The sequence below is a fragment of the Anolis sagrei genome, chromosome 3 (genome assembly GCF_037176765.1).
Source record: "Anolis sagrei isolate rAnoSag1 chromosome 3, rAnoSag1.mat, whole genome shotgun sequence".
Classification (NCBI taxonomy): Eukaryota; Metazoa; Chordata; class Lepidosauria; order Squamata; family Dactyloidae; genus Anolis; species Anolis sagrei.
The window spans coordinates 87,447,683-87,462,196 of record NC_090023.1 but is presented as its reverse complement, the minus strand read 5'-3'; the positions used below and the strand labels follow the sequence as shown (position 1 = coordinate 87,462,196).

Sequence of the window (14,514 nt, the reverse complement as noted above, 5' to 3'; positions counted from 1 at the left end):
CACAACATTCAATAGATTCAGAAGTGAATTGTGATTGCATGTATTCTAGGGTTCCCTGTTTCAAAAGCTGTTCAGCCTAAAAATTCTGACCAGTTCCTAAAAAGCACGAAAAAGTAGAGTAGAATCACCTACTTTAATTTCCATATTTACTACATATAGACAGTGAATATTTTCAGATACATTCTTTCATGTAGGAGTTTTAAAACAAATTAAAATCAAAGAGAGATTTCAAGTTAGAGAGACATCTTAACATGTCTTTTGAACAGCAAACACAAAGGGCATCTCTTGAGGATATCACATCCCAAGCAGGTTCATATGGGGAGATACAGAAGGTGGTAACTGTAGCCAGACCCTTAGCCATTTGGTATTTTCTTTAATTATGGTTTTGGATTTGTGGCTGATCTTCCATTTAATAAAACTGAGATGTGGTTTTCTCCCTCCACTTCCTGCATTTTTCTTCCTCGTTATACAGACCATTAAACCCTCAAAGTAATTTGACAGTTGGAAAGACACAGGGGTTTTGGAAGACCTGGGCCTTTCCAGCTGTGGGCACTGTGTGGATTGAGCCCGGGGATTGCATCGTGTGACTTGTGGTCCCAATCCACACAGCTGTCTCAGAATGTTTGGGCTCCTGGAGCCCGAAAAGCCCAAGACAGCCCCCACCCCCTCCAAAACCCCCTTTTAAAAGCCTTAGAAAGAAAAAAATAACTTACCCAGCTGGCATTTCCCTGCTTCTGGCCTTCTCCTGTCATGTAGAAATGATGTGCCAAGAGAAGGAGGGAGGAGGAAAATTGTTCCTGCCCCCCCCCCCTTCTCCTGGTGCGTCATTTCTAAGCACCAGGAGAGGGTTGGCACAGGGAAATTCAGACCAAGTAAGTTATTTTTCTTTCTTTTTAAGGCTAATCTGGGGGGAATTTTCTTTTATGTTCAGCTACATTGCTGGAAGATCTGACAGGGCATCTGGACACCCCACTCCCACCAGAAAAGCACCAGCTTTCTGGGGCATGTGTGGACGGTAATGTGGGCCCAATCAAGTTTTTAAAACTCAATTGGGCACGCATTAAAGTCCTGTCTGGAACCATCCTATGTGAGTCTGACCATTGTTCTATATTTTGCTATTGGCTGATATTTCAACCGTTTTTTTGGTGGAAAAATATAAAAATAAATAATTTGATTTTTAAAAAATACAGAAATGTTCAGAAAAATAATCAAAGCCAACACAATTAATCGCATTCTGAAACTCTTAAAGAGCCATCCTCTAAACATAATCCATACTAGCAAGGAAAATGTCATCTTTATTCCAGTTAAATTGCAAGACAGAAGCTTTTAAGCATTATTTTTTAATGTTTAAATCAATGTAGCAGAGAACTCTTTATCTAAATCTTAATCCGATCAAGGAGATCAAAGGCTTTTTTTATTTGCGTATATAATAGCAAGAAGGCAGGTGGTCCCACAGTATTGACACTCTAATTCATAATTTTTAATTGGAAGTACATTTGAAGGCTGTCATTTCAATACATGTAGCTAAGCATTAATTTTCAGGTTTCAGTAGTGGCAGTTTTCAGCTAACTTTGGTTTTTATGACCATACCCTTACACTGATTTATGCAGACAGCAACATAGATGCTAGAAATAATCTAAATTAGCTCCAGATTTATTTCAATGAAACAGTTTAATTGCATCACATCAAAAGAGGTTTCAAAATAATGTATAATCTTCAAAGCACAGGTTACATTCATGGCAAAACAATCAGCAATAGTAAATTCATCATAATAAGACTGAGAGGAACAATTTTTGTAATGGTGCATTTCAGTCTTTGTGAAGCTTACCATTTTCCTTGATATGACAGAGAGGAATGCCTTTTCAAAAATTCTGACATGTCAAGAACTACCTGCAAAACATGTAATGACATGCATGGAATTATGTATTTGATGTTATTAGTAGTACATGTATCTTTTGTTATTATTATTTAGATCCTTGCCTCCAAAGCAGGTTCTTAAAGTGTGCTCTGCGGAGTCCTTGGGGCTCCACAAAGTATACTGAGAGGCTCTGCACTTCCTACCTCCTCCCCTTCCCCCTCCAAGTTTTCCCTCTTTTTTCCTGCTCCTCCCCCTCCCCACCTCCCTTGCTACCAAAACCCTTTCTCCTGTCTCCTTGGCCCCAAAAAACTTCCCTCCTTGCCTCCCTTGCCATCAGAAGCCTCTACCTCCCTCATTGCCAAAAGCCTTTTTTTCTGTCCTTCCTTGCTGCCCAGATCCGAGATACTGTTTTCTGCATAGAGCAACGACATGCAAATTTTATGTAGAGGATCAAAACTAGAAGGATTTCCATTAATTCAGGATTTTTCTTATCAGGGTTTTTCAGCGCTTGAGAAATGTTCAACCATTTTGGGGAAACGTTTAATTTTTTTTACCATTGTTACAAACTATATTGTGCATTGCAAAGATAGAAGAGGAAATATTTTTTTTCTAGAACATTATTATATTATAGAAATAATCAACATGGTATGGTGGTTTGAATATTGGACTATGACCCTGACATTTGAATCTCCACTCTGGTACGGAAAGTCACTGGGTTACCTTGGGCAAGCCACATTCCCTCAATTTTAGGTGGAAAAAAAGGTAAAACCCTTAAAACCAAATCTTGCAACAACAACAACAACAAAAAGAAACAATTATAGATTCACCTTAGGGTTGCTGTAAATCAGAAATGACTTGAAGGCAAACAATAACAAGAAGAATAAAATAGAATAAAATAAGAACATTCTCTAGAATATACACAGAGAGATATTCAACTCCTTAGTGTTCTGTAGTATATTAACATTTGGTTAAATGTAGCTTCTGTCAAAAATATAATATTAGAACAACCCACTTACATCATTTTTGACCAAAAGGCAATTATTTATTTTTCTGAGTTGCCATTCTAATGAACAGGATGATATATGGTTAATGTTTCTGTTCCATTGATATGATGTTATGACATCTACTCTTTCACTAAATCTCATAAGCTTGTAACTGTTAATGTTTAATAAAATATACCTAAAACACCCACCAATATTATTTTACAGATATCAGCCCATATCAAATAAACACAATTTCCCTCACTTCTAGGCTCTCTCACAGTTCCAGCAGTTTGCCAACAGTCATTAAACTTTGAATTCCAACAACTGGACTCTATCTAAAGATTCTTGCTTGCTAAGCATGTGTACTGACCAAGTGGTAGGTTTTAAAAAAAATTAATACCCCCATACCCCAGCGTTAGTCTGGATTTTAAAAATGAAGTAAATTGTTTATTTTATCTCAGAAAAATGAAATGGAAAACATGACTAAAAGTTACTAGAAAAGACACTTGACCATCCCTTTCATTTAATTTATTGCTGTATTATATTTAGTGGGAAATAAATTGCCTTTGTTCTAGGGACAAATGAGATCCCTGAGCAAGAATATTCTGTGTCTAATTCACATAGAAAGGAAACTGAAGGAGTTTCTCCTTTGGAAAAAAATAGTTGGCAGATACAATTCCCAAGTTAAAAGGGGCATTTTCAGCAGCATTCAGCATAAAGCAATGTCAGGTCACATTATACTTTACATCTTTACTACAGAATCTTTGGAAGGTAGTCCATAGCATTTCATTATTTTTTTAGCCTTATCCCAGTTGAAATCTTGTAAATGCTGCTGACAACAGGGGAAAATGTTGCCGTTGTAATTAAAGCACTGGGCCGCCACTTAGAAAGGCTGATTTATTTCTTAGTTCTGCCACAACTGTTGTATCGATAAATCTCTGCTTCAGTTCCCTACCTGAAATATGAAGATAAATTCATTAAGTATTCCCTGAAAGGGACAGTGCTGTGTGCACATAGGGCAGGTAGAAACATTTCTAAAGAGCCCAGACTCTAAAACTGAGTAATGGCTTCTATGCCAAGGGTCTTTATGGAAACACTAAGCACTTCTTGTTTATATCCAGTACAAAATAGAAGAAGTAACATGAATGTTATTCTCCAGGCTGTGGCCTTTAAATTGTTTCTGGCCAGAGCAGTTTGCCAATCATCTTCTCCCAAGCTGCCTTGGATAACCATTCTTCAAGCATAGAAACAATCCTCTCTTTTCCATTTTATCATCCTATGTATCCGCAACAAGAATGAAGTAAAAGGATAACCACAGGATGTTGTAGTTCAGCATGATGGTAACATTACTACTACTGGTAGAAGGGAGAAGAAGTCTGCACAGGAGTTAGAGGAGGAACAACAGCGAAAGCGCATTAGGGAGATAATCATGGCCCCAAGTGATTCTGAGATGTTTGAGGGCTTCTCCGATTGTGAAATGGGGGATGGGGAGGAGAGCAGAGGAGTAAAGAGGGCTACTCGCGATCCAGAGTCTGACGAGGAACTTCAGAGGAAGCGCATCCGGGAAATACTTAGTGCTCCTACAGAGGACGAGGATTTCATGGGGTTTGAAAGAAGTGATGGGTCTGGGAGTGATATGGGAGAAGAGGATGAGCTGGATTGGACCCGTGTTCAACAGATTAGGGATATTTGTAACCAACCCACCTCCAGTGATGAATTTGAGGGGTTCACAGGGGATTGGCAACCGGGGAGCACTTGGCAAGATCTAAGTCTTGGCAGACGCTGGTAGAGGTGGAGGGATGGGCGCTCGGGTTCAGCTGCGGGGATGGAGGCAGCTGAGAGCGATGAGGAAAGGGTGGGGAGCTCATCATCCTCTAATGAAGAACTGTAGGATAAAAGTGGGTTCTGAATGTATGGCTCTTTGCAGAAGGCAAAGTGTCTTTATGGGACATAAATCTTTGTTACTGCCAACTCTCGAGCTTGGGTCCTTGGGCTACAGATTCCTGTGTTCCTGTGATTCCTGCGTTCCAGTGTTTACATTACTCAACGGCTTGACTGCGGACCAGTTTGACCAACGCTTTTGGCTTTTGGACTTAAAACATTGCTAACTTCGTGTTTGGACATTGCATCATTTTGGAACTCCGTTTTCTATCTTCTGTGACTGTGTTTTTGAACTGTGTGAACTTTGAAGCAGATTTCTGAACTTTGTGTTTAACCTGGATTAAACAGCGTTATAATCCGGGTTATATTTTTGTTGCTGGTATCGCTTCATTTTTGATGCCAAATTACTGCTCTGACTCTCTGCACTGAAGTTAAGTGCTTTGAAAGACTATTTTTGTATAATAAAGCTGTGTTTGAACCCTTTATCTTGTGTTTGGCTCTACTTAAGGCTTCTGGGTCTTGACACAGGTTATATTTCTATAGAAATTCTGGTGACATGTTGTTCTCCAAATATGTAGTTAAAACCAGTTCATTTAATCCAGAGCCCATGGGCAATATGTGGCCCAGGAAGGCTATGAAAATGGATCTACATTAATTGAGAATTGCAGCTACTTTCACCAAATTATATATTGATGCATGAGTGTCTCAAAAACAATGTCAAATGTCCCACTAGTTTTATGTTGTCCTCTTTTCTTTTAGTTTTAAAATAAAAGTGCACATTTATTACTTAAATGTGCACATTTTCTATATCAGAGGGCACAAACCTTTGATCTGCTTGGTGACTTTTGCTTATCTGTGGTAACAGATATTACAAAAATTATGGACAGATACTCCCCCTTTTAAAAATGTTCTTTTGCTCATCAGCTATCATTAGTGTTACTGCATTTTATGTGTGGCCCAAGCCAATTCTTCTTATTTCAATGTAACCCAAAGAAGCAAAAAGATTGGACACCCCTAGTTTAAACAATATAAGCTCTGAACAAATGGCAGCAAGATTTATTTTCACATATGGTCCAAAGCTAGGGTACCCATGTGTCCAATTAGACAGAAAACTGTCTTCTTATTTGAATGGCTTTTAGAATTTGTTGTGTGTATGAAAATCTTATCTAAGGTCCTTTCCAGACAGGCCCCAAAACCCATGATGGGTCAGAGGTTTACCTGAGGCATCCAAATGACGCCTCACATAAACCTGAATTAATCCAGAGTAAACTGGGATTTTCCATTTTACTCCGGATTAGTTTGACACCTGGAAAGATCTGGAATTTAATGTAAGGTTCAGCTCTTTCCAGGTGTGGGTCTACAAGGATTGATTCCTGGGACCGTGTTCCACAATCCTTGGGTTCAATCCCCATTTCCAACCCAGTTCTTCAGGTTCCAAGAGCCCAAATTAGTGGGATGGCACTTCTCCCCTCCAGTATGCATTGAGCCATGACAGTTAAAGTAGTGCCAAACTATTAATTCTACAGTGCAGGTGCACCCCTGGTTACTTTTCTATTAGATTTCACTAACTGCATGCTAAAGCTGCTATGCCTGATAGCATGAACATTGTCATTTTTCCAGGAACTCAAGAGAAATAGTGAAAGATCTGGATATCAAAAGGAAAAACTGTTTCTTTGACACCCATTAATCATTGCAGCACATGGTGGACTGGTTTCAAGATATTTTTAGTGTAAAAAAGGTTCCGAAAGTCAGTGAAAGGCACACAGTATAATCTGCTTTGCAATCTGGAATCATCATGATGCATATCCATACATCTGTAAAAATTCTGTATAGATAAATATCATACATTTTGTTTTTAAAATTACTTTCTCTCAGGCACGCTGTAGGCTACTTTATTAATTATTTCCTATCTTCTTTGCACCTAACACACAGCATCAATTAAAAAAACAGACTGCCAACAGATGGAAAGCTGCTGGCATTTAAACATTTATCTATAAAAATCGATACGTAGTTTAGTAAAATGCAACATGAATGACCTACAAATTCTTCACAGTGCTAAGACGACAGCCTTGTCTAGGAGTAGATCACACTGAACTCACTGAGATTTATCTCTTGAGTAAATGTATAGGATTATGCTGTAAAAATACTACTCCCCATTCAATCTCATTTACATCTAACACGAATTTATTCTAAGGCTTTATTAATATCATAGAAACAGGACTGGGAGGCAGGGGCTTTACGTTATGCTTTAGGATGCATAACCTAAAGCAGTGTTTCTTAGATTCTGCTCTTTCAAGGTTTTTGTATTTCAGTTACTAGTATTCCTTATCATTGCTCAAGGCATTTGAGATGTTTCAGGGTGTTTCCACAAAGGGGAAGAATCCACAATGAATGGGTGTTTGTCTCCAAACCCTTCCCTAAACCCGGGCTTTCCCCGGGAGAGGGGGGGATCATGATAATTATAGGGAGGGTACCCAGACACACACACCCCAAGCCCTTAAAATTAAAAAAAAAGTTACCGGGCCATCATTAAGCTGCTTTGGCAGTTCTCCTGGCACATGTAAATGACATGCCAGGAGACAAGGGGAGGAGTAAAATTGCTCCCTCTCCCCACACACACCTCCCGGTGCATCATTTCTGCATGCTAGGAGGATTGTCAGAGTAGTTTAATGGTGGCCTGGCAAGTTTTTTAAAAAAATAAATAAGGGCTTTTGGGGTGGGTTGGTGGGTGCCATTCTGAACTTTTTGGCTCCAGGAGCCCAAAAGGTGTAAGATAACTGTGGGCACTCACTCCTGGAAGTACCCAGGGGTAAATTTCCACAGGCCTGAGCCTTTCAGGCAGGGTTTGCCTGCTTTCTCCTAAATTAGTTCACTTTTACCAGAGGTGTAGTTGGACACTTCTGGTCAAAGCCCAACAGGCCCCACATTTTGGGGCATGCATATCTGGAAGGTCCCTGAAAATTGAAGTCTCCAATACTTAGCGTACTGATCTGGAGATCGCTGATCTGGAGTTATGCATCTGTAACTGATTTGTCTTCATACTCCCTATATATTCATAATTGTGGCATTATTGCCATAATCTTAAAAGTCCTATCCCCAATCCTGCTTTTTTTGGCAGCAGCCACTGCAAGTGGTGGAAATCAGCTCTCCTATCAATCAAGGTACAGCATACTGTTTTCCCCCTCTTCCCTCTGCTAGTGTCTTTGATGAGAGGAGGAACAGCAACTGAAATCCTGCTTTTGATAGTTTCTGCTTATAGAGGGAAGCAGGTGAAAATAGCAGTCTACTGCCTTCTGATCTGCAGGAAAATAGACCTTCATTGCTCTCAATGGTTGTTGCTCATTAAAGTGGTGGGGTGGGAGTTGTGCCAGGAGATACTACTTGGTTAAGTATGCATAACAAAGTAGCTGACCTAGGATTTCAAGCCATTATTTTCAGTGACACTTCCAAGATATACACAACAATAAGTTCTTGTGGGTTTTTTTGGGCTATAGAGCCATGTTCTAGAGGCATTTCTCCTGACGTTTTGCCTGCATCTATGGCAAGCATCCTCAGAGGTATGGCAAGCATCTATGGCAAGCATCTTCAGAGGCAAGCATCCTCACTACCTCTGAGGATGCTTGCCATAGATGCAGGCAAAACGTCAGGAGAAATGCCTCTAGAACATGTCTCTATAGCCCGAAAAAACCTACAAGAACCTAGTGATTCCAGCCAAGAAAGCCTTCGACAATACATACTCAACAATGATTTTTCATATTTGCTCTGTAGAAGAAGTAACAATGATAAGACACCTCTGGCTGCACACTTTGATATAGAAGTTAAAGGAGGTATTTCCCTATTGACTCATCATTGTTCCCTATAGTTTCAAAAGAGTGATTTCCAGGCCAAGCAAGGCATTGCACCAGGGTAAATATTATACGTTTCTCAATTTCAAGCCTCATGTAACTGGAGAAAAATTATATTGTTAGATAAAAGTTAGAGGAGGAAAATTCGCTTAGTGCAGGAAACTTTTTTTCTGCTATGCCATAAATCAGAAATAAGTTGAAGACACAACAAATAAGCCATTTCTACAGAGTGGCGCATATATACTTTTTGAAAAGACCTGTGTCCAACTGAAAAAACTGAACAACTTACTTTCAGTTTCCCCTCAGGTTTTTCATGTAAGTGTTTATTGGATACATTTCTGTAGTGAAAAAGAGTAGCCGTATATCAATTGGAGAGGTACCAATAGCCAGATTCCATGCCAAAATCGCAATGTATATGTCTAGTCACTTCAACAAGGAAACTGTTGACTTTATCACATGGGAGAACTTCTCCTTGTGCCTTTTTATCAGCTTCTGTGGCAAAATGGAAGGGATGCAGGACATCTCTGTTGCCCTGCACACCGCTTCATCTTAGTGATGCTTTCCAATCTTACAGGAGAAGCATCGCCAAAGCAGCACAGATTCGTGCTGGCTCCATTGGAGCCAACACAACATGGGAAGGCTCCTGTGTAGCAAGGGAAGCATTGTATGATGCTTCCCCTCCAGTTGGGAGTGGGACGTATGCCAGAAGAACAGCAACATCATGTGATAGGCAGTGTGCCCATCCATTGCTGGATTGGCGGGGGAAGTGTCCTAGGATGCTAAAAATGTCATATGTGATGAGTTCACCAGACTATGCAAGGACTGGAAATGTTATGTACTACTCTTCACTAGTGCCTTTAGGATTTTTTAAATAAACATCAGGAAAGATTAAAATATCAAATCACAGTATGATGCATTACAAGGGGAGGAGACACATATGTAAGACTTTATGATGCCTTTACTGATTACAAGACCCAGACCTTGGCAACGATTGTCCAATTTACAATTTCTATGCCTTTTGGAATACCTTAAAATTAGAATGAAATGCAATCTAAACTTTCCATTGTTAAGTCTATGAAAGGAGAATATTTCGTTGTTTTAATAGAGAAGAATTGTTGCTTTTCTTTCACTGCCTTTATTTTCACTCTCCTCATGGCCTTTGATCAATAGATCCACCTGACAAAGTATTTTTCACAACCACCTTAATACTCACAAACTAGCCTGCAGGAAGCAGTTGAAGTCAGTTTTGAGGAATGCTGAATTTATATAGAGTAAGGTAAGTGCACTAGCACCATCTGCTTCTACTTTTACACCTGCCACATGATTCCTCCACTTGCTGTAGATTCAATACATTATTCAGGAGCAGAGTTCACATAGAGAATATGAGAGACAGAAAGAAGAATGATTACCCACATGGTATGGTAATCCTGCCAGACAGAAATGCAAGAAAGCTCCTATATTTGCAGCCATCCACACAACAGTATCAGATATACAACACAGAGCTTTTTTCTGTGGTCAGTGCAAATAATAGAAGAATCCTGGACTGGGCTACTGTCAGGTATGTCATCCTAAATTTTGAAAAGCAAGAGATATACACCCTAAAGTGAGTGAGTTGTCAGAAGATCTCATACATGCTGATAAATGTATTATCAGCTAATTGCCTTATATGAACAGCATAAATGTCCGTATTTCTACAAATTATAATAATAGTAGTAATAATAGTAATAATAGTAATAATAATAATAATAATAATAAACTTTATTTATATCTTGTCCCCTCTCTCCAAAGGAACACAGTGCAGATCACAACACAAAAACAATACACATAATATCACACAAAGTGCTGTATAATATCACACAGTTTTTACAAAACCATATACATATCATTTAAAAACATCAGGCATCCTACTCTCACTGATAGAAACAGTAGAATTTGGTTTAAAATTTAGCCCCGAACAGCTACATCTCCTTGTTTGTACCAGCCATTTTGAAATGCCTGCTTCCAGTGCCAGGTTTTTAAGGGTTTCCTGAAGGCTGGGAAGTTGGGGGCTAATCTAATCTCCTTGGGGAGGGTATTCCAGAGCCAGGGAGCCAGCACTGAAAAGGCCCTCTCCCTCGTCCCCACCAACCACACTTGTGACGGTGGTGGGACCAAGAGGAGGGCCTCTTCAGTGGATCTCAGGACTCAAGTTGAGTAATATCAACTTTTACTGAAGAGTTTTGTTTGTTTTTTGTTGATCCATAATTTAATTAATGCTTCAGCTTGCCCTTGCCAGCCAATGATTTACTGGAATCAGTAGCTGTTGTTCAGTTTTGTTACTGGCTAACAATTATGGGCTTAAAACACCTCCTTCAGAGGACAAAAGACAAACAACTTAGGCTTGTTTGTAACCAAAGAAAGAAAATAGGAGAAATATATCAGGAAACAGATTTATAAAATTATGAATGGTTGGAGAGAAATGCCCCTCCTTTATATAAAAACCAGGATGTGATAACACAAGACACAATAAAGTTGAATAGCAAAAGGAGGAGCATCACCAGCTCACGGGGTCGCAAGACGTGATGGTGACCCTTGTTCTAGATTCTTTAAAAAGAACTAAATAAATTCATAGAGCATAAATCTATCAAATATTATTAGCCCCATACAGGCCTATTAGTACCAGATAATGAGGACAGAACAGCAGGGGGTAGCTATTACATTCATGCTAAGACACTTTGCTGAGACAGGGTTAATCAATAAAAGCATCCAGCTAGGGACCAATATACTTGTGAGCCTTTCTTTGAGACAAAACAGACTTCCTTTTCAGAATCTTCTTAGTTAGGGCCAAACTGGGTGATACTTTAAAGACAAAGCTAGCAGCTTCACTAAGATAAGCATGAGGGAAAACTAATTTCACTACATTGTTCATTTGGAATTCAAGGTTTAAAGCCTCGATGGCAAACTGGGTGCCATTTTTTCCAGCTCTCATTATGAGCCCCTCTGCACCAAACAAAATAATATTTTAAATGTAACACCTGCCATTTTTATTACTATTTAGTAACTTTAAGTAGTAAATGAGGGAACTGTGGGACCCTCGTATGAATCATATGGACATGCAAATATGATCATAATAAGGAGATTTCTACCAAGTAATGAGCACAGAACAGCAGGGGGTAGCTATTACATTCATGCTAAGATATTCATGCTGGCCATTGGTGTTTCATGGTTGGGTTCTAGGGCACACCAGAAAAAAAAGATGCAGCCTCAAATTCTGAGAGTCATAAAATCATGAAGGGGCTCTAAAAATTATCTAGTTCAACTTCTTGCTAGTGGAGGAATTCACTGGTAATGTACCCATGAGAGGTAGACACCCACCTTCTTTTGAAAGTCTATCACATTAAGTCTATCATCAGACAGGTGAATTCAGTGTCTTAGGATGCTTTCACCCTATATAGAGGACAGAGCCCCACACCGGACATCACATTGTGTGAGCTCCAGAGGAAACCCCATCCCCAACCAGGGTGAAAGCATTGCTGGACCGTTTCCCCCCAACTTGGGAGGCTTCCTGCCTTGTGCTGGCTCCAGTGGAGCTGTGCATGGGGCGACAGACAAAGCAGGATGCTTTACCTGGCCTTTACAATGAGGCTGTTAGAGAAAGCAATAGGTGAACAGCTACCAGGAAGTTCTTCCTAAAGTTTAATCAGAATATTCTTTCTTTTAACTTGGACTTAATGATTCCTGTCCTATCTATTACAGCAGAAGAAAACAATCTCTGTCCATCTCATACCTCATTCATTCATTAATCTGGAGGTTTTGTATATTGTCTGCCAGCCCACCGACATTAAAATGCTTTTTAAAATACTATGACTTCGGGCTTGGATTTGTCTCTTTTAAATTGTCTTTTTAACTTATGATGATGTTTTAATTAATGTTTAACTGTGTTTTTATTATTGATGTTGGCATCTAATGGTTGCTGGTTGTAAGCTGCCCTGAGTCCCCATCTGGGGGTGAGAAGGATGGGATATAAATGTCTGAAATAAATACATAAATTTTATTTAAATTAATCTAAAACATCCTAAAATATAACTTTGAAACAAGCAGTTTTAGCAGAACGGTTTTTAACAGCAAAGCCATACTGAACAACATGGCTTTAGCTGCCCATTTGAAGCTCAAGATGGATGGCATCAGCCTAACTTGCCTCAATGGGGAGTTCCCTAATTGTGGTGCTACTACAGACAAAGCCCTGTCATTTGAATACCAGAGTAATATTGTCAGGTGCTGTGATAAGCTACAGATCCTTCTGAGGATTTCACAGTTTAGGCCAGTTCATATACATGGCACAGATTCATATATTTCTCATATTTCTCCCTCTTCCCTTCACCAGATTAAATATACCAACTCATCCACCATTCCGCATCAGTCTTGATTTCCAGACTTTCCCCCATCTTGGTTGTCCTTCTTTAGTCATATTCTGACTTGTCAATATCCCTTTATGCATAATTAGTTGATAGAAGAAGAAGGGTTCAGCCTTTTGGGAATATATTTCATATGCGAATGCAGGTGGATTTCATTAGGAAAGTATTGAACAGAAGGGGCACAACCAGTGATCAATTAACTTACAAAAGCAGCAAACTGACACTTTTTTTGCAAGTGGTAGCACAGCATAGACCTGCCAGAAGAGCAAGGCAATTTGGAGGATTTCTTCTCATTCCCTACCATTTTTCCAAGTTCTGATCGTAAACCTTGACCATTTCTAATTGAAAGCAATTTAGTTAAATTAGTTTTTCCATTGTGCTTATCACAGTGAAATAATTTGTATTCAGGGTCAAGATTAATGCAGGTGACTTATACACTAAGTTCTTCAGCAACTTTAAAAGACATTCCTTAGGAAGATTCTCTGAATTATTGATCTACTTGTTTTGGATCATTTATTGGCTATAGGGCATTAAGTCTTTAGTTGGTTGGTCTTCCGGTTCCGGTATGGTGGCTGGCAGCAAAAACGCTGTGCTGCTCAGCCAAAATTCCAATCTGGGGGAATCCGGAGCCCCCCCCTTGCCTACCATCTCCTAATCGGGGGTGAGGGAACCCCCAAGCCTCAAGCCCCGACAGAGGGGTAGAAGACCGGGAAAAGAGGCTGTAGAAAGCGAAAAACCGGAGAGATGGAGAAGGTGAAGGGAACACCCGCCGCCATCTTACCACGGCCTACCGGTATCGCCGCCGAATACCGCCGCCGAAATCTGAGGCCCGGCTGGCCGGACTATCGCCGTTGCTGTTTGGCCCCCCGCCGCCACTGTGATGGTAAGAAGATCGTCGCGGGGGCCACTGGACCGCCGGGCCGTTACGGCTGGCTGCTGAAGGAGGGCGGCGTTGAAGGAGGGACGCCTGGTTGCAGCTAGGCCGCCGGCAAGCCACCGCGGCTGAGTGCTGCCTGGTCGGAAGGAGGGGCCGAGTGCTACCTGGCCTCCTCCGTTGTGCCGCTGGGCCGCCGAATCGCCGCCGCCGGCTGCCAGTTTGGAGTGGGGAAGCCGGGTGACGGGCCGCCGCTGAGCCGCTGAGCTGCCGCCGGCCACCGGGTGGGGGGGCTGGGCGCTCCTTGGCCCCCGCAACCGCGGCCGGGGGAGAGTCATCGTTTCGGCTTCTGTTGGGCTGCTGGGCCGCTGCTGAGCTGCTGGGCCGCTGGCCCGCTTTGCCATCAGGCGAGTCCACATCAGTCTATTAGTTTGGCGGTCTAATAGACTGATGGATGAGGCCAGGCAGTACTCGGCCTCTCCTTCCGACCAAGCGGCCCTCGGTGGTCAGCAATAGCCTGGCGGAGGGGTGGCAACACGAGATCCTCTGTGCCGGCGGGCTCGCCCGAAGATGAAAGGCGGGACGGACTCGGCCCGATGGGGAAGCTCGATGTAAAGCTCGACCAAGATGGAGGGTGGAGGCGGACTCGCCTGATGGCAAAGCGGGCCTCGGCCCGATG

At 41.1% G+C, this 14,514-nt stretch overlaps 1 long non-coding RNA gene across 1 annotated transcript in view; it reads right to left on the bottom strand.

Moving 5' to 3' along the window:
- Positions 1-1,683: 1,683 nt before the first annotated feature.
- Positions 1,684-14,514, bottom strand: part of LOC132769994 (uncharacterized) — a 241,654-nt gene continuing 228,823 nt past the window's right edge. The window contains exon 4 of the long non-coding RNA XR_009630969.2: positions 1,684-1,890. This is a non-coding gene — a long non-coding RNA (uncharacterized lncRNA). The remainder of the gene's footprint in view (positions 1,891-14,514) is intronic.